We start from the raw sequence: 21,697 nt of genomic DNA, 5'->3' as shown, positions 1-21,697 counted from the left end.
GGCTATTCCTCAATCTTCAAAAGGTCTCTGCCACACCAAATATCAACTGGAGCCAGATTTCCCTTAGAAACAACAGCCAATATCCAAAAGACTAATTGGTTGTTTGTACCCTTCTCCCAGACCTCTAGTTCTATACACACTCATCCATCAGAGAAGTAATTCTACCCACCGACAGTTCTACACAAGATAATTCAGTGTCTGAAATTAATAACATCCGTAATTAGACCTTACTAGCCAAGCAAATGGTAAGGGTCTTTTTTCACGTTGTCTAACTTTTATCATCTAAAGCAGGGGTCTCCAACCTTGGCAACTTTAAGACTTGTGGACTTCAACTCCCAGAAATCCTCAGCCAGCTTTGAATTCTGAGAGTTGAAGTCCACAAGTCTTAAAGTTGCCAAGGTTGGAGACCCCTGATCTAAAGTAATCCCATTTCTAATTCTGCTTCTTTCAGACACTACACAAAGGAGTCAAATAATATCTTCAAATCTCAGAGAGGGTGGACAGGATTAGGCATAAATATCGGTATGTACAACTCCACCCCTCTGACCTTAGCCCCTCTAATCTTAAAATAACATTGAAATAAAACCTATGCAGAGTTCAGGGAAGCCTCTGCACAGGCTACATGCGCTAAGAATCCTGCAGAATGCCTTTGAGGAATCAACAGATTTGGTATCTAAGCTGAACCACCTGCTCTTGACAGGGTCCATGGGATAGATCACTAACAAGTGCCCCTTTGAAAAGGCACAACCCAAAAAAGCAGACACTGATAATTTTAGGCATCACGTAATACCTTCTCTGCTAGATTGCCAGAAAGAACCACGATTTGCTCAAAGTTACCTAGTGTAGATCAGAAATCCTATTAATCACCCTGTAAAATCAATTTTTAATTAAGATCTCAAATAGAAGGATGTATATTCCTATGGGTGGCAATTCTAAACCATGCCGGTACACTTGAATATACAGTCATTGGTATGACACATCAGTCATTGGTGCTATAAAATACACTTTATGAAGTCAAAGAATAATAGATTTGAAAGGGTCTTTAAGGTTATCTAGTCCAACTTCCTGCTCAGTGCAGGGTCCATGTCTCACAGAAGGAGAGTCTCTGAAGACCTCTACTAAAGGCAAATTCACATCATGTGGCAGACTGTTTCACTGGCTCACAGCTCATATTGTCAGGACATTCCTCCTGAGTCTCCTTCTTGCCGTTTTAAGGCACTGATTCAGGTCTTTCTCTGGCACAATAGAAACTGTCTGTTCCTTCGCGTATGTGAAAACCCTTCAGATATCTGAAGATTGTTATATATTCCTCCCTAGTCAGCTTTTTTTTGTAGTAGTGGGGTCATGTAAGAGAGGCTGGAGTAAGTTAAGGGCATTCTCCTGAAATCATTAGCTCTAACTGGGGATTCAGTTTTTTATGTAGAAATATGAGGGCTTGAAAGGCAAAAATGAGAATGGTAAGTTGATCTTTACATTATCACTTTCTATGATCTTAAAAAATAATTTATGTATCAAGACTTTGTTTTTATCTATGCATTTTTTTTTTTGCAGAAATCCTGATTTTCCAGAACAACAATGGATACGTAAAACTAATATACCCATCCTTGTTTTCACCCATCATGTGTTGATGTATGAAAAGGGAAACCCCTGAATAGACTAATTCAAGGATGACTCAGCCTTCCATCCTTCCAAGGTAGGTAAAATGAGGACCCGGATTGTGGGGGCAATAAGCCGACTTTGTATAAAAAAAGAACACCGCTTAGGGGGGCCCGAAAGCCCTACTAAGCAGCTATATACAAAAGTATGAAGGCTATGGCTTAATGCATTGTAAGCCGCCCTGAGTCTCCAGAGAAGGGCGGCATATAAATTGAACCAATAAATAAATAAATACATAATCTTTTCTCTCTCACACACACATCTAGGCATATGTGTTGCTTGCCAAAAGTTATAGCTTCTTCTCCTGTCATGTTCTGGTTTTCACTTAAATTAGAAACAACATATATACTGCTAAACAGTAAGTACAAGGAGCAGCATTGTCATATGATAGCCTTGTGGTTGGAAATAAGTCTCTCCAGTGCCTTTAATGATGTCCTGCTCAATTAGTTTTCTGCAAAATCAAACAACCCAAGTCACATTTTCTTACTGGCATTTGGTGGCTAGAAAGGAAAAAGTGGTTGGCAATGCTGGATTTTTACCTACAATTTTTTGGTTACTTTTTAAGCATATTGTTATCACACTGTTGATATTATTATTAACCTTTAACAAAATTAGAGTAATGTTTAATTATTACATTCTTTTAAAAAAAATAGGACAGTTATTTTACGTTGTCCTCTGTTTGATCCTCATTTTTTAATTAACACATGGAAGAGAGGCTGCTTAAACAAGTTAGGTCTTCCAATTTACTCTCACAAATTTGAAATAACAAAACTTCACATTCTGACCCGAATTAAATAATGATTTCCCTCCTTTGTCTTAAGCATCCAATGCCCGCTAGACCAGTCTTTCTCATCCTCAACAATTTTAAGTTGTGTGCGCTGCTCCCAGCATGGCTGGCTGAGATTTTCTGGATGTTGAAGTCCACACATTTCAAAAGTTGCTTAGGTTGAGAAACACTGTACTAGACACACTTTTTTCTTCTTCCGTTCAATCATATCTGATTCTCAGAGACTTCTTTTTCCTGCAGTTTTCTTGGCAAGGTTTTTCAGAAATAGTTTGCCACTGCCTCCTTCCTAGGGCTAAGAGAAAGTAATTGGCCCAAGGTTACCCAGCTGGTTGTATGCCTAAAGCAAGATTAGAATTCACGTCTCCTGGTTTCTGCTCTGATTTTGGCTCTCAAAGAACTCAAATCCTCACTAATAGTTCTCAACCTACGACCACAATTGAGCCCAAAATTTCTGTTGTTAAGCGAAGCAGGTTTTAAGGGAGTTGTGCTTCATTTTATGAACTTTTTGCTACAATTAAGCGAATCACTGCTGTTGTAACTTTGAACAATCATTAAATGAATGGTTATAAATAGAGAGCTACCTGTAAGAGTTAGGGCAGTGTTTCCCAAACTTGGCTATTTTAAGATGCATGGACTTCAATTCCCAGAATTCCCCAACCAGTATGCCTGGTTGAGGAATTCTGGGAGTTGAAGTCCATACATCTTCAAAGGGTCAAGTTTGGGAAACACTGAGTTAGGGCAATCATATCTTGTATCTCCAGCATTCCTTCCCAATGCTCAGAGAGGCAAACTTTCTACCATCCCAGCCTGAAAAGTGGGCTTTCCCGTGAAGCCCAGGATTTCTCAGATATCCTTCTGGGCACAAAGAATGACGGCTTCTGTCCTTTTTCTTCTATGTGCATATAGTTTCCAAAAGAATTTACCAATTATAATTGTAGTCCTAAATATACAAAACCTAGATGTACATTCCACTGGAGGATCAAGCTTAAAATGTTACTGAAACGATGAGCAAAAATAGCCATGGCTCCACCTAATTCCATTGGGCTAAATTGCCTTTCCCCTTGGCCTGTGTTACCCCAATTCTTGCCAAAATACTCATTATATTGCAAAATATATTGTACTCAGAAAAAAAAAAGTGCAAAGTTCATTCTGAGCATTTTAATCCTTTTTGTAGATGGATATAATTCAAAGTAATTCCTTAAGTTCTAGCATACAGAGTACCCCTTTTCTGGCTGCAGAGAGACTGATGGCCCCTTCATTTCTTCCCAAGATATAAATTCATACAGAGATTTGCTGTTTTATGCCAGACCGTCATTTTGTTTAAATGATGGTCTATTTTCATTTTGTCTATTTTTGTCTATTCATTTTGTCTATTCTGTGGACACATATAAAAGATAACACAGTATGTTATAACCAGTATTCTCAAGCGGGGAGAAGGACCCCAACAGTTCTAATGTTAACTGATCATGTCATTCTACAAATTTCTGGAAAAAAGCCTTGTTATATGTTGAAATGAAATTTTATTTCCATTCCTTGTTCAACCTACCTTTTAAAAATAATTACTCATATTATTCTTGAGATTATGGAACAGCAAATTTCCTAGGAAAATGTAATAACAAATCATACTATTTTATTTATACAGAGTATGCTGGCTGGGTAATTCTGAGAGATGAAGTCCACACATCTTAAAGTCACTGAGGTTGTGAAACACTGCATTATCCAGCTGTCATCTGGCATCATGCTGTAGCAGAGATAAACATGGAAAGCAGGCCAGCCTCTGGACTGCAGAGAAGGTGGTTTCATTGTATTTTCCCCATGAGATTCACCAGGATTCATTTCAACTGGCTGGAGCCAAGAGGCGGCAGCCAGCAAGGGACAAATTATCATTTGACCTCCTTATTTTGTATTGTTTCCATTCCAGCACATCATGATAAGATTAACAAATTTTGGCTGCACAGTTACCATCAGAACAATACTGCCAAGATAAATTGCAGTCATCTCCAAGTATGTAAAAGGAACCCTTCTCTAGGTATCAGGACCGAAAGGGGGAATATAGGCATTAACTTTTCTTGTCCTATCAAACATTGTCTTCTTCTTTAAACACTGAGAGATAAGACAGGAAAGAAAGAAAAGACTTCCTCTGTGCGCCCCTGATTTTTTTTCTGTAGGAGAAAAAGTACAAGGAAGCAGAAAAATGATTTAAAAGCTGTTAAACAGTAGGCTGCTGGTGTAGTATATGAGATGTAGAGAAAAAGCTCCATAATCCCATGGAACTTTTTTTTACAGTTTAATAGTACCATTTATTTTGGTTTCAATATAATGCCTTTTTGGTGATATCTATGGTATTTCTTCTCTGGATAGCTTTAAAAATTTATCTTAGCTGTTTTCCCATATTAATTTTATACTGTTAAGTTTCATCTGACCTTTTTATGTGGTCTATTATATTGGTTTGGATAGTTCCTTTTTATTACTATGGGTGGGCTTCACTGAGTGACCAGAATGCAGATTTTGTAAACGATCTACATTCTTTGGACTTGCGTTGCAAAATCTGGTGTGACAGCAACATTTCCATATTCCGAAAGTTGGTCACTAGCATATTAGCTGTAAAAATGAATCAAGAAAGGCTTGAGTCAGATGGCTGGATTTATTAAAGAAATTGAAATAAACAAATTAAATTGTTGTTTTGTTTTTGTTCCCTAGATTGAACAAAAAGTTATATTTGGACAGCACACATGGCTAATTTATTCCTAGTTCATAGGGTTCTTCTTTGCAATATGCTTTTGCACAATCCTCCTCACTGCTCCAGCTATGGGCTTGGGCGACATGGGAAGGCTGATGTACAGTCGTGTTATCCAAAGAAGGCCCCAATTTGTGCTCTTAATACAGCTGTTTATTCTGATTGGAAACAGAATTGCCTAGAAAACAGTTATTACTTCACATTGGATTACTGAATACTTTGCATGGTCCAAAAACACAGAGGTCATGCTGTTTCTAGTAGAAGATCATCTTTCTTTGACCAGCAAAGAGCACAGCAGAGCACCAGTTTGGTATAGTCGTTAAAGCATTAGGTTAGAAACCAGAAGATTGTAGAGGATAACCTTGGTCTCAACCCTGGGAAGAAGGCAATGGCAAACAACTCCTGAAATTTTATTAAGAAAATTGCAGGGACTTGTCCAGGTACCAGTCACCAAGACTCACTCAAAACCACAAAAAAACAAAAACAAAAAACAAATCAAGTCAAAACAAAAACAGTACAACAGAACAGCATTACACACAGTTGAAGCATAATTATGTAGTTAGCATAATTGTCATTTTGTCAAAGGCATCTTCAGCCAGTGCTTAAGTGCTTTCCTCCCACAATACTGTCTCAATTGCTTGTTCCCAAAGTTCTAACCATTCCCAATTCATTCTTCAGACTGTTGCTATCTGTATATTTGATTTCCCCCACTCCGAGATTTTTAAGATAACTTTTTGCAGGGATTAAAATTTCCCAATTAGTTTTAACCACTCTACAGTAGTGATAGAGGCACCATTAAAATTCTTATCAATGGAAATAGCTTTTAGAACCACAGTTGGAATGCAACTGTAATAGCTCATGACAAGTACTCATAATAAACACATACAAGAAAGCACCTATGATTTTTTCCAATTGCATTTACTTCTCTAACCATTAGAACGGTAAGCAATTTTTTGTGACACCAGATTATCTCATTAATATATTGCACAGTACAACATTCATTATTAGTTCCCAGTTTATCTCCCTTGTGAAAACGGCTCTTCTGGAGATTTGGTTGGGTTTGTAGATTGGTTTTGATGATATAATTTGTATCCAGATATAATTCAATTAGCTTGTGGATGCTTCAGTTGTGTATTTTATCTTTGTGAACTGCCAAGAGTCCCTTGGAATTGTGACAGATTACAAATACAGAAATGAAATGGTGTCCACTAAGCTACCTATACATTTTTGTAACAAAATAGCACAGCTGGGGCCTCCCAATGTAAATGTTTGTTTTATTTTTGCAAAACAGCCGCCCGTCTTAAGCAAGTCTGGGTGGCTTACAAGATACTGCCTTTTGTATTGTAGTGTGTACTTTATGTTATTGTTTAATCAAAAGAAAAAGCTGCTTATATGAAAGATTCAAAATACTCTAGCACCTTTTTAAATGTACGCTATTTCTGAATTTTTCTTATATTAAAGTGAGGAACTCTGAGGTCATTTAAGGGCTTTCCTCAAGGCCGTAGCTCTGTAAGGTCCTAGGCTGGGGTAGGGTGCTGTTTAGGACTACGGCCTACATTACTAAAGTGAGCCATGTCTTAACGTATTTCAGTTTGGAAATGATGAAGTGAGGGATGGCCTCATATACAGCAAGACAACCACTTGTCCTGGATGAAATTAGAGAAAAAGTATAATGAGATGAAACTGTTTTTTAATTTAGTCCTACATAACTTTTAAGAAACCACTACAGCAGCATTAAAAGGACTTCACAAATGGTTTGTCCACCACCCTGCTCAATGTGGGACCTGCTAAACCATTTCAGACAGAAGAGCTATCTAGTCTCTATTTGAAGTCCTCAAATGAAGCTGAATGTAGCGTTTCATCCTGCAGCTTATCACATTAGTTGAACTACTCTCTTAAAAAATATCTTTGAATATTTAACCTAACTCTAATTCCATGTAGTTTCCGGTCCTGCCATCTGAGCAAAACAGAACAAATCTATGCCCTCCTTTCTATGAGAAGTCTAGAAATCTAAAGACCGTTACCATTATTTCCCCTTATTCTTCTCTTCTGCATACTAAATATATTTATTCAATAATATTCTTCAAACTGATATGGAATCATTAAAGCATACTTTGGGGATGTGGTCATTCAGCCTGTTATGACGATATCTAACAATTGTATTATCAAGCCTATATTTTACCATTTCATTTTATTAATGAAGCTATGAGATTTTGTCAAGTCCTTAGGTTGCTTAGGTCAAAGTATACTATATTCATGACTTCCCCCATCTATTAATCTAATAACTCTTTTAAAAAAAGAGAGAGAGGTGAGGTTAGTTTGACATGACTTGTGACAACGAGTCCATATTGATTGTTAATTGTTACATTCCTATCCATATGCCCATAAATGTACTGTTTAATAATCTGGTCAAGGACCTTGTCCAGTGGATATTAAAATTCTCCTGGTCCTCCTCCTTCCCCATTGAAAGCAAGGACAATATTTTCTCCTCCATTCTTCTGGGATCGTGACATTTTTCCAGTTCCCAAACTCTACAACTAGTGGCTTCAAAATCACATCTGCTTATTTCTTTAGTAGCCTAAGATAAAATTCATTTGACTCTGAGCACTGCAGCCACAAATTTTGTATTAATGTGCAAGGCCAGGGTGCCCGAGTGCCATGTAGATCCATTGGCAGGGCCATGAAAAGCGTTTCAACCAAGATTGGCTGGGAGGTGGCAGCCTGGCAGCTCACCTTAGTTCAACCCAGTGGATCGCCCAGAAACAGTGCAGCCTTGTTTAGCAGGCAGTGCAGGTGGCACGCCAAGGTTTCTCATGCTGAACAGCATTCCCATCTAGAAACTAATGAGTAATTTTGCACTCAGAACCATGTAATTGAGTGGAGTGGTGCAGAGATGCAGCTGAGATGCTTACTGGGCACTTATAGGAAGGGATAATAAAATAGTGACCAAACAGCTGCTGGTCACATGTGAACTGCACAGAAACAATCCTTTAGAAAAGTTTACATATCCGTTTTCTCCTATGCTCATTTCCAGCCAAACAGATTTGGTAGGTTTTTAAAAATATACAATAGAATAATAATTGACCCTGCTTGCCTGACAACAATACTTCCAAAACAGTATTGCCTGCCCTAAATCTATGGCAGCTTCCAAGTGTAGTCTTTATTGTGCAGTTGCCCAGTGTCATCACAGGATGCTGACCTCAAAGACTTCCAAGGTCCCTTCCAACTCGGTTATTCTGTTAAATAACCAGATATCACCTTCCATTTGTAATCCTCCATGTTTTCTGATCTCTTCCTCCATCCTGTTTCTTTCCAGAAGTGGAGCAAAAATAGCTATACTGTTTAATGTCTTCACTAGAAGTACACTAAGCCATTTGTATGACAACATCTCAAGTTTCTATTCATTCCTCTTGTATTCTTATATATAAAGCACAGTTCTCTCCCTAGAAAGTGTTTATATTAACTGAAATATAACACTGCTATCAGAGCACGAGGGATGAAATTTAATATTTCAGGTAGAACGAGTCAGGTCTTAAGCTTTGATCCGTATCTTTATGCTACATTAACCACCGGCATTCATGCTGAAATGCCAGACATCTCTGCTTTCTGCAGGAAGTTATGGTTTTTCTTCTTCCTCAGCTATTATCTTAATCCTTGCAAAAATCCCACATAGAAAGCAGAATGATGCAAGGATATTTAGGCAAAAATCACACACGCATACTCCAGAAGCATATAAATTTGCACTAAAAATCTCCAGTAGATTACATTCAAACTAGTTCTATGGCATATGGATAAATTAATACAGTCCAACCAAACAGCTGATTAATAACACAATCTGGAATGTACTACAGAAAAAAATAATAATTCTGAACGTCTCACATTGGCAAAGTTGTGAAGTAACATAAAGGTCTGCTATGGGACGGCAAAAGAGGCACCCTCCTCCATCTTCATAAAGGCCCAGGTTTTCAGCCAGTAATTATTTATGCCTAGCTGTTCCCTACCAGATTTATTGGGCTTCTGCTCTTCTCCAATTCAGCATTGGGGCCACTTCAAAACCATGCAGCTGGTTCTAATTCAGAGATAATGTAGCTGAAACAAAAATTCAGAACAACATGTTCTACGTGCTAAAAATAATTTCTTCAAAAAAGAAATTCAAGCTGAATGGCAGACAAAGCCCTTGTGGTCATGATTGACAGTTTGAAAGGCAATCATTACTGGAGGAACTCTTTAACAGTAACAGAGTTGGAAGGGATCTTGGAGGTCCATATTTATGGTTTTGTTTCAGTTTACTTTATGAGATAGAAAGGGTTAAAAAGTTGGGTCCATTTTAAGCCAAGCTTCTAGGCACCCATTCACATCACATTAAACCAATATTCAAATGTAAAAAAAAGAGATAGAATTAATGCAAAAGCAAATATTGCATAGCATCATGAATTCTAATGTGAAATCCATGGACAGGAATGGTATTTATCAAGGGGGAGGAAAGGACAAAAGAAGAACAAGCATGCAAATGGATGCAAAAGAGCTGCCAAACATCCAACAAACACCCCTACTGACTGCCAATATCACTAAACAGTAAAAACAGAGAAGAAAAAGATAGCACATAGAAAACTCAGCTATCACTGGAAATTGAAAACAATTATTTAAGAAATATTTTCTTACCCTGCTCTGAGTTGTAGAATCTCAGAATGTCTTCTAATCTACTTTCTAACTATAATTTAGTTCACTCCTTCAAAAGACATTGCTGTCTTTACACATGGCACTAAGTCATGACTTGATCACAATGGCTAAATCTTAAATGACAGGGCTACCTGATCATCACTATTCAAGAGCAGAAGAAAAGTGAGACCTCCATAGAAGATTAATTATCCAAAAGCCATGTCTGCTTCCACAGCCCTCTCCATAACTTTAAAATAGAAACACCTCTTTTCAAGCCTCACCTTTGTGTATCACCACATCTATTTCTCCAAACTAAGTTGATGTGTTTGTAGGCATATATATTTTCCTCAGAAAGTTCAAAAATAGTGATGGTTGACTGGATCATGACAACAATAGCAGACCAAGCAGAACTTTCGACGTCCTTAGTATTTTGTACCACTTGGTTGAGCTGTGCTTGTCTAGTTCACACAGCAATATCATCAGTGAAAGATATGATAAAGAGTTGGTTTTTCAACCTGATGCTGATTTGAGGCTGAGAGAAACTGACTGCTTGAAGGTCAAGTTAGTTTTTGTCCCTAAGGCAGTGACGGTTAACTTTTTTGGTGTCCAAAGCACGCGCAAATGCACACATGCATGCACCCCCAAATGCACATGTGCGTGCACCCCCAAAATGCAATGCCTGTGCGTCCCTTGTGCATGCACACACATCCCTGTGCATGTGCCCTTCCCCCGCGTATGTGCTCCCATGCACCGTTTTGGCTTCCAGATTGGTGCAGGAGGCTGTCCAGGCCCAAAACGGGGCACAGGGTGTGTGTGTTAGGGTTAGGGTGCATCCCCCCACACCCCTTTTGGGCCTGGAAAGCCTTCTGCACCAACCTTGAAGCTGAAACGGGGCACGGGGGTGCCTCACGAGGCCCACCTGCCCCGTTTTGTGCCTGTAAAGGTTCTTGCACCAACCTGTACACCACGCGCATGTGCCCTCCCTCACACATGCGCAAGCATGTCCCCCGCATGCACCTTCCCCCTGCGCATGCGCGGCAGAGACCCGAAGGCCAGCTGGCCAGTGGGAGGCGTGTACTCATGCGTGGTGGAGTGGGCTGGGGCAATGGCTGGCATGCTGGCAGAGAGGTCTCTGCGTGCCACCTGTGGCACGAGTGCCATAGGTTCGCCATCACAGCTCTAAGGGATGATTTGAATCTTGATCATCCTACTTCTAATCCAGTACCTTAACCAACCACTAAAATACTCTCAGAACTATCACCTATGAGCTGCAAAATTCTATTAAATGGCAGGAAATCACCACTAAAGAGTAGGAAATGCAGTCTTTTATATACTTTAGTTGCCACTGATACTCCAGTTTTAAGCACCTCAAATATATAGTGGCTCTAACACAGTTTTAAATTTTGACTAATTGGCCAATAATAAAGCAAATTATCTGATAAAAAGGAGAGGAAAGATGGGTGGAAGAGGTGAGACAACCTGATAGATCTACATGCTCACTACTATCAATACAAGGCATATATGGACACACAGCAGCTTAGATAGACAGAAGTAATGAGAGAATGCTTGAAGAACAGTGGATTATCTGGAGGTGTAGCACTGCATCTAGGCGTGGACAAAATAGAAAGTATTTGAAGAACTGCTTTCTAGCAGTGCCTGCTTTATCTCAATTTAAGCTGTGTGCTTAAATAAAAGAGTATTAAAAGTTGTTTAAATCTGCTGTTCTCTTTCACAAATGATGTAACATGTAGTTTATAGGGTGCATGTTGAAGGGGAGTCCACCATAGCCAGACTCTAATACATTATCTTCTATATCACTAGAACCACGTTGGCAGTTATTCAATCTGTAAACTTTGATGGATGCCAAATGGCTGCAAATGAAATCCCGAGAATCAATCCAACTCTATTTATAAAAGGCAGAATTTTATGGTAAGATGTTAGCTTGACCTCATTTTGTTGCATGGAGATTTTGCCAAATTATAAGTTTATTCCTTTGGGGGCTAGGTCGGTTACCTTGGATGAAGCAACCTTCTCCTTTAATTGTTGCTTTTGGAATTAGACTTGTGCCTGCCCTGAAATATGTTTATTCAACCCTGATTATCACTGAACTGAAAAGCACTTTGACCTGGACACCTAAACTGATTGCTTGCAGCCTGGCCCCTGGTGGGCTCTGACACTCACCTTCATGCTATATCAACAACCTGCAGGAATGATGCAATAAATAAAAGCTGGGTAATCATAACAGGTGTTGGCTGAATGTACTGCATTTTGTGTTTTTCTCCACCAGTAGAAAATCTCCAAACAATCGATACAAAGATTTCCCCCCCCCTCAAAAAAAGACTGTGAACTACTTCCCTGTGCATTATGGAGGTTGAACAGTTCTTGCCCTGATTTCACATCATCTAGAATAGTGGTTACCAACCGGTTGTCCGTGAGAAAATTTTGGTGGTCCGTGGCACATCTGGGTGGAAGAGCTGCTCCAGGATGAGCAATGGCCAGTCCTGTGACCAGAGTTCTGGAATAAGGGACTGGCCAGGCATGGTGGGGCTGTAAATCTCCGCTGTAGAGGAAAGTTTATGCAACTTGCAACCTTGCAGCACAGCCCTCGCCAGCCGGAACGAGGTAATGGTGCAAGTGGGGAGGGGTGGCGGTGCAGGCGGGCCGAACCCAGTGCTGTTTCTTCCCTCTGCTGTAGCTTCCTGTCGGCTGAACCCACCAGTGGCTGTCCCCGCCCCTCACTCTCTCTTCCCAGTCACTCCTCGCCTGGCAAGGGAAGGGCAGGGATGGAGATTCGCTCCATATTCCAGAGTGGGAGCGAAGCTTCGTCTCTTGCTGGATCTTGCGGCCGTTTCTTCCGGCCCTTGTAGGTGTTCCGCGCACCTCGGTCTCTCGGGGAGATGCTTGACTTCTTCTCAGCCCCAAGACACTGGCTGGCTCATGAGAGAAAGAGAATGAGAGAGAGAAAGAGATAGAATGAGAGAGGGGGGGAGAGAGATGGAGAGAGAATGAGAGACAGAGAATGAGAGAGAGAAAAAGACATAATGAAAGAGAGAATGAGAGAAACAGAATGAAAGAAAAAGAGAGAAAGAGACAGAATGAAAGAGAATGAGAGAGCGAGAGAAAGAAAGAAAGAAAGAGACAGAGAGGGAATCAGAGAATGAGTGGGAGAGAGGTGGGGGAAAGAGGGAGAAAGAGAAAGAAAGAATGAGAGAGAAAGAGTGGGGGAGAGAGAGGGCGGGGAGAGAGAGAGAAAGAAAGAGGAGGGAGAGTGCCTGAAGGACCCCATCCCGTCACTGGGAGTCCAGGCACTTCACCAAGCCGCGCACTTGATTCATATTAGTGGTCCACGGGATTTAAAATTATGAACTTGGTGGTCCCTGAGGTCCAAAAGGTTGGAGACCCGTGATCTAGAATAACTCCAGTCAAGGATAGAGGGATCACATGGAATGGAAAATATATAGAATGGAGGAAAACTCAATCAGTGGTACAAAACTGATTTTTTAGCTACCATAGATTAACATGGCTCTCCTCTTACAATGTCAATAATTAGTTCTCTTTTTAGTTTTACTAATGGAAACCTCTTCTGAATGACCTATCACATTACTAGAATGTGAATTGGCACTTAAGAGGCATTAAAATTTATGCTATTATTTTATTTTCCTTTCCTACACTTTTCTACTTTACTGTAATATCTTTTCTCTCTCTTCCTTTTTAGGGCCTTTCTAAATGTGTTTTGCTGAGATTATGTGTAAGATACTTTGAAGATCATTTGATCAAGATATGAGATGTCAATGGAATGAAAAATATGGCTTAATAGTAACCCATGGTGTGTCTAAGGAGTTCTATGTGGCAGGACTGGGGGACAAATTTGCTAGATTAAAAAAAACCTACTTCCAACTAGATAAATGGAATCTATTAGAACAAGTGTCTATGGAGATTCTCAATCAACTAGGTCAGGGGTCCCCAACGCCCAGACCACGGTCCACTACCAGGCCTTGAGCCTTTCGGAACAGGGCTGTAGAAGTAGCGAGTGTGCATGCGCATGCACCAGGGGAGAAAACCAGCAGGTTCTGACAGGTTCTGGAGAACCGGTAGTGGAAATTTTGAGTAGTTCAGAGAACCGGCAAATGCCACCTCTGGCTGGCCCCAGAGTGGGGTGGGAATGGAGATTTTGCAGTGTCCTTCCCCTGCCATGCCCGCCAAGCCACGCCCACCAAGCCACGCCCACCAAGCAACATCCACAGAACTGGTAGTAAAAAAATTTGGATTTCATCACTGACACGCACATCCCCATTCATGCAAATAGCAGGCAAGTGCATATGCATACTCCATTTGTGCAAGCGGCAGGTGTGCGTGCCCAGCACTCACGCAAATGGAGCTGCACCCATCACGCATGCTGAACCATCCCCGCTCCACCCCTCCCCCACCAGTCCACAAAGCTGAAAAGGTTGAGGAACTCTGATCTAGGTCATGGTTGTCCCCAAGGTGCTTCTGAAGACAAGAACTGAGGAAGCTTTTTGGTTGAGAAGCAAAATGTTTTCAAAGAAAAGCAAAAAGGTCTACGTACCTTTTGGAAAAAGCACCTTTGGGGTAACCGCAAATGTTTCATGTATCTGACTTAGCTCATTTTAACACCTCCGCATGCTATCTCCCTTCAGTTAGAACGGTCTATAACAATACCTCTAGCTCAGTGGTGAAATTCAATTTTTTTTACTACCGGTTCTATGGGCGTGGCTTGGTGGGTGTGGCGTGGCTTGGTGGGCGTGGCAGGGGAAGGATACTGCAAAATCTCCATTCCCACCCCACTCCAGGGGAAGGATACTGCAAAATCTCCATTCCCACCCCACTCTGGGACCAGCCAGAGATGGTATTTGTCAGTTGTCTGAACTACTCAAAATTTCCACTACCGGTTCTCTGAACTACTCAAAATTTCCGCTACCGGTTCTCCGAACTACTCAAAATTTCCGCTACTGGTTCTCCAGAACCTATGAGAACCTGCTGGATTTCACCCCTGTTCTAGCTTCATTAAAGGCTTGCAGCCCCACACTTCTCCCTAGTGTTAGAATTCATCATTAAACATTGTGTATCAGTGACAGCCACAACTTCAGCGGCTGTTTATAGGAACAGGGTGGATAAATTTTGAATAACAATATCCCAATCAAAGATCTTTAACTTTGATCAAATAAACTGTATTCTTTTCCCTTTCTCAAAACCATCTTTAGTCCCCCTCAGATAATTTCTAGACATCTGTTTTCTTTTTATGTTCTCTTGGTCTCCTTTCACAAATCCTTTGGGAACTTTAGTAAGATCCTTTTGTAGATGCATTAAAAAGAGGCTATCCATATTATTCTTTTTATTCGTAGTGTCTCTTCTTGCAAAATCATTGACAACTTTATGAAAATCAGGATGGTTGGTTGTATTTTAAGAGCTAGTTGCCTAGCAACCTGCTCGACATCGCACGGCATTCCTGAGACTAGTAATATGCTGTTAATGTCAACTATGGAGAGATAGTTTCTTTTTTCTCTGACCTTTTAACTTTTTAAATCTTTTTGTATTTTTTATCTTTTGTAGTTTGTATTAGTTTTAGTTTTATAATGAAGTTCTTAATAACACTGTTATAAAAAAGGCTCTTATAGTGGAATTACTCTCAATATGCCATAAATATTTTGTCTATAAATCTTAGGTAATGCAATAGTACGGGTAGCAATACTTCTGCCTAACTATAATATTTGTTTCCTTAATAAAATTTATTTTTAAGCAATGTACAAACAGCCATGTTCGAATTTTAATCCAATAGTTCCTCGCTTCTGGACACGTCCACCACATATGATAATATGATCCTGGTATCTGATGGCATTTCCAGCATTTAGCTGATTTATCTTTAAACATTTTTGCCAATTTTCAGGTTGCTTTACTAAAGAAAACAGTGTAGGCTTTTCCACCCAAGTAAATGTATATACATTTTGGAATAATTAAATAAACTTCATCATTATTTGTATACTTTTCACTGTTTATTTACATAAACAGTGTAAATACTATTTACATATACAGTTATAAATCTGAGACTGTTTAACACACCACATTCATTACCCACATCGTATTAGGCAGTAAGGCTTAGCAACAACATTTGGGACTCTAAAAGGAATTTTATTCTCAATTTGAAAGCATGATTGGGAACAGAGGATTCCAGTTTCCAGATCTGGACAGACTGAAAGTGTTCTCAGGAAGAGTAAATATTTGGAGTTTTGAATCAGAATACATGAATTATTAATAGATTTATTAGACTAGAGAATAACCACAATGTACTTCAAGAAACACATGAACACAATAGTACCCTTTAATTTATGATCCTAGCAGCTAGTAGGAGGACAAACATATTGCCTCGGATGCTGGAGATTATATATAGCTATCATACCTAGAAACCATCAATAGCATTGTACTCTGCTCACTAATCTAACATTTGTTTTTACAGATTGTCTCAGTACAACCAAAACAATTATATTTCAACTGAACATTGTGCTTCTTTTATGTGGAATCTCTGCATCATGGCTCAGAAAAAGAGAGTAAGAAGGTGGCAGTAATTAGCTACACGTCACACAGCTGAAAAATATCACTCTTACCAAATTTTATACCAAGTAAGTAAGGTGTGGTTAGAATGAACGTGACAAGATGCAGGGAAACCTAATCAGGTGTATCTCACATGATCAACAAATGATTTACAAGCCAGGAAATGTCAGCGATCAAGCTGAAGGTTCAGAATTGCTACCACGCTGCAGAAATGATCCCAGATGTAGACTATCTGTACTCCAGCGAGTGGCAGACTGAAATTCTTAAGGCTCTTTTTTATATTCATGGCCTTAGTGAATGTAAATTAAATGTAGCCATTCCTTACCACTGGAATAGTTTTAGGAAAAGCATAACTAAAGCTCAGCTGCAACACAAATTATTTAACTGCTGCAGTTCTCTTCTTGAAAATAACTCTCTGGGAGTCCTCTGGCACCTGGTACACAGTTTGGGAACCACAGTAATTACTGAATCCTTCTCATCCCACTTGAAATAATAGGGCTTCAGTTTAAATAGATTCTACATGAGCAATATTTTAAAAAATGGTTTTCAAGTAAGTATCAATATGGGAGAAAGCCAACCCTGGCTAATCTAGCAATTCCCTTCCAGAAATATAAATTATGTCTGAATTCTTAGAAAAGATGGTATCACTCATGCATTTGCCATTATCTCTGGTTGCACTTTGTGTAGTGCATAGTGGTGATCAAGCAGAAATGCTCAAAGCTTGGTTTTGTTTCCACTGTCAACTGAAAAAGGCCTTGCTCTCCCTGGATAAGCATGCAGAAACTGCAGACTAGCCATGTCCATGGTATCCTGGCATTTTCCCATGATCAGAAACATCCTGGCTCCTTGCCCCAACAAGCTGTGTTTAAAAGTATTTCCACCATTAGGACAGAGGTCTTGCAGGGGTCTTCAAACTTGGCAATGTCTTAGTGTGGACTTCAAGTCCCAGAATTCCCCAGCCAGCATGGCTATCTGAGAAATTTGGGGAGTTGATGTCCACAAGTTTTAAAGTTGCCAACTTTGGAGGCCCCTGTCCTAATATGATCTTGCCAAATCACTATAGACCACCTATTCCACACCAAAAAACATTCCAGCTCAACCTGCTTCTTTAGCCAACTCCTAAAACAATATCCTGACTTATGCCAGAAGGCATATGCCAACCTTCTCCAACTTGACAGTACTTACAGAATAACAGAGTTGGAAGGGACCTTGGAGATCTTCTAGGCCAACCCCCTGCTCAGGTAGGAGACCCTTCATCATTTCAGACAAATGGCTGTCCAATCTCTTCTTAAAAACCTCCAGTGATGGGAGCACCAGGGGTGAAATCCAGAAGGTTCTGACAGGTTCTGGAGAACAGGTAGCAGAAATTTTGAGTAGTTCGGAGAACCGGCAAATACCACTTCTGGCTGGCCGCAGAGTGGGATGGGAATGGAGATTTTGCAATATCCTTCCCCCAGGAGTGAGGAGGGAATGGGGATTTTGCAGTATCTTTCCCCTGGAGTGGAGTGGGAATGGAGATTTTGCAGGATCCTTCCCCTGCCACGCCCACCAAGCCACACCCACAGAACCGGTAGTAAAAAAATTTGGATTTCACCACTGTGGAGCACCCACGATTCTGAAGGCAAGCCATTCCACTAATTAATTGTTCTAACTGTCAGGAAATTTCTCTTTAGTTCTAGATTGGATCTCTTTTTTAATAAGTTTCCACTTCTTAGTTCTTGTCCAGCCCTCAGGTGCTTTGAATATGTTAACCACCTCTTCTCTATGACAGCACCTCAAATATTGGAAAACTGCTATCATGTCACCCGTAGTCCTTTTCTTCCTTACACAAATAATGTCTTGGTGCTGAGAATTCTAGAATCCCCAATTAGTGCACAGCAATACTGGCTGAGAATTCTGAATTGCAGTTCCAACAAACCTGAATGGCATCTTGTTTGGAAAGTCTGTTCTATATTTGTATTGTCTTCTGTTTTTGAGTTAGATTAAAAGTGAGTCAGTATTACAAACCATTAGCAAACATTCCCAGGAAATGAAATGAAGTGGGAGTAAGCTTCCACAGAAAAATGTCATATAACTGACCAGGAATGCAGGCTATTCAGTTGGAAACAAGACTCTAATAACTATTGTGGTTTCTAATAATTCTAACCTAATACAAATGCATTTCTGACACTGATATCATCTGTTTTTAGAATCAATGCTGGAAGGCAATAAACTCAGCCTAGTGTTGAAAGCAACTGTCCCCTCCCAAAATAATTGCAAGTATGTGTTAAATAGAATCATATTTATTTATTTAAAATATTCATACCCTTGCAAGGCATTTTCCAGTTCTTTCAAAATAAATATTTTATTTCTTGCAAGCCTTCTTTAAAAGGACAATAAAAATACAGCATAATATTGTTTAAAGGTAGTTAAGCTACACAACTGCTAAAATATCTTTCTAATGCTAACATGACTTGTAAAAAATTAGGACAAGGATCTCTTGGCCCGTTGCCGAATCGATCTCCTAAGCAAGCATAATAGAATCTTCAAAACAGTCTAATCCAAACAGAATCTGCTTTTTCAAATGAGCAAATAAAAAGTGCCTACGGGGGCCCTTAGGGAAGGAAGTGGACAATTTTCTGTGGGGACTCCTTTTCTGGGAAATAGCTTGTCTTGGAGATAGAAGGAACCTCTTCCGTCATGACTTAACAGGTTTGTGAAGATCTGTTTTTAGAGTCTTCTGGGATTGACTGAAGACGAATCACTACTTATACCCTTGGTTGGGATGTGTTGTCAAGAGTACTGTTTCAATGTATTAAATTGGTTGTTACTGTGTTATTTTGGCTAATACAGACTGCGCCATTACTTTTGTTAAAACTCAACCAGATCAAAGTGTCATGAAAGTTGCTACAGTGTAATAAATAGTAACTACAAAGGGCCTCCAGGGTTGATTACAGACAGCTTCATATTTGATGGCTTTCCCATTTGTGAAGTCCAGGAATATAGGCCAACTCTCCCTTTCATAAATCTGAAAGGCAAAGCTTGCTGAAACAAGAATACATTGCTACATACATTTTTTTTGAAGGTACCTCCTCCCTGAAACTTCAATGTAATATAGATTCTACCTACAATCTTAAAGGCTAATGAGGTGTGATTAATAGAACTTTTGCAATACAAAATACCTTTTATAGGACACTGCACGATGGAAAACCACAATCATATTGATGGCGAAAAGCCTACCCTATCCTGCCTCTTTCCAAATGTCCTGAAAACTGCTGAGAACACAGGTCCCATTGCTGAAGGACCATCCCAGATGGATAATCCAAGTGACAAATTCTATCCATCTCAGAGTTTGCATTTTAAGAACATTAACTTAGATAATACTGGAAAAGAATAAATGTTGGCGTTCCATCCTGTTTTCTGGCAGCTAAGTTTATTTTCCATTCCCTTATGTAATACATTAATGTATCTAATAGAATCCAATTTGCAGTCAATACAAAACATGTTCCTACTTCTGTTCTTCCATAAATCAGATGAGTCTCTCTACAGAAGATTGTTCCATCATGCCTTTTAATTTTAACTAAGCAGATTAAAACAAACAACCTTGGCATTGTGCAGGCTACCTTAGTTCCCAATTTATTTCATGAGCAGGTCCATTCATAGAGCTTGTCCATATTAATAAGCTAAAAAAATTAGCTATGCTCATGCTTGTGTGAAGGGTTAATCAGTACAACCCCTTCACATGTTATATTAACTACATGGATACCACATGAACCCACTCAAATATGCAAGGGTTGAAAGAGGTCTAGGTAACTTCTTCATGAAACCATATCTACAACTATCGACACCATAAAAGTATCTCAACGATTGATATCTGTGGATGTGTGAATATAATTCTACAAATATTACAGTGGGATGAAACCAAGTTTTCCTTTATGACTGGATCAAAAAGGTTTGTGTACAATATTATAACAGTGCAAAACAAGTATTTGCCCAATCTTTCAAAAGTATTAGCACAGCACAGCATAATAAGCCAATGTACCTTTTCTCTGTTGAGAGTCATATTAACTTGCTAAAAATATGTTGGGGGAAGAACACAAATATCAATAGTGCACAAGGACAGAATCAAATACAACTGTGTCACCACAATTCTCTGGCATCTTTTTCATGCAACCTTACTAGGAACAGGAAAGATTGTCTTTAAGAAAAATTTATTTGCAGTGACAAATGAAACCCCAGATACAAGCCAATGCTACTTTCTAAATATTAAATTGAAAGTAACAGCAATACAATTTTTCTGGGATTTCCTGGTTTCTGTCACTTTTCCACAATCTTAGGGATTTATAATTATTGCAGAGAAGGAAACTACAAGTTTCTCCAGGACTCCTGGTCCTTGGGATATAATGAACTTAGAAGAATCTTATTAAATGTTCTAAAAGTCCTTTTTCAGGAGGCAACTGGACTTCCTTGTTTTTTCTTTTGAAGATGTTTCGCTTCTCATCCAAGAAGCTTGGAGAAGCGAAAAGTCTTCAAAAGAAAAAACAAGAAAGTCCAGTTGCCTCCTAAAAAAAACACACCTTTGGGACAACTATGACCTGGATGACTGAGAATCTCTACAGATCTTATTGAATGTTTTAAGATGGTTAATCAACTACCATATGATAAATTTAGGAGGAAGCTCATCAGTACAGGTAGTCCTTGACTTATAACCAGGGTGGATAAAAATCAATGATTTTTTTAAAAAAATCAAAAAAAATCAGATTTTTTTGATTTAAATCGGATTTTTTTGATTTAAATCGGATTTTTTTGATTTTTATCGAATTTATTTTAATAAAAAACTTTTGGGGTAAAAATCTATCATAAGATAGTTTTCTATTTAAGATACATAAATAATTTAGTTTATTCAGCATGAAATGGAGCTTAGTTATGTAGCATGAGGCTGTATATTCTGTAATACTGGGACTATCGGTGAGTCAACAGTGGGTCAAAGGAGTAGCAGAGATGACAGTTGCTCTTTAAAAATTATGATTTAAATCGAGTTGATTTAAATCAAGCCTTTTAATAGTGATTTAAATCATGATTTAAATTGTGATTTAAATCAACTCGATTTAAATCAAATCCACCCTGCTTATAACCATTCATTTAGTGACTGTTCAAAGTTACGACGACACTGAAAAATGTGACTTACGATCATTTTTCACATTTATGACCGTTGCAATATCCTCATGGTCACATGATCAAACTTTGGGCACTTGGAAACTGGCATGTATTTATGACAGTTGCACTGTCCTGGGGTCATACAATCACCCTTT

The 21,697-nt window shown here is 39.2% G+C and overlaps 1 protein-coding gene across 9 annotated transcripts in view; it reads right to left on the bottom strand.

The window, feature by feature from the left end:
* The window catches only part of SLC29A1 (solute carrier family 29 member 1 (Augustine blood group)), an 85,002-nt gene that overhangs the window by 33,316 nt on the left and 29,989 nt on the right, over nucleotides 1-21,697 (bottom strand). The window contains exon 1 of one of the 9 annotated variants that reach the window (XM_060692440.2): nucleotides 17,592-17,610. The exons of 7 other annotated variants lie outside the window; for them this stretch is intronic. The gene's annotated coding sequence lies outside the window, so the exon portion shown is untranslated. Of the gene's footprint in view, nucleotides 1-12,261; nucleotides 12,581-17,591; nucleotides 17,611-21,697 lie in introns of those variants that run through there. One more of the 9 variants, XM_034428062.3, reaches the window with a different exon arrangement.

Source organism: Pantherophis guttatus, chromosome 1, assembly GCF_059756535.1.
Source record: "Pantherophis guttatus breed Tessera chromosome 1, ASM5975653v1, whole genome shotgun sequence".
In the NCBI taxonomy this organism is placed as follows: domain Eukaryota; kingdom Metazoa; phylum Chordata; class Lepidosauria; order Squamata; family Colubridae; genus Pantherophis; species Pantherophis guttatus.
This window is presented reverse-complemented; position numbering and strand designations above follow the sequence as displayed.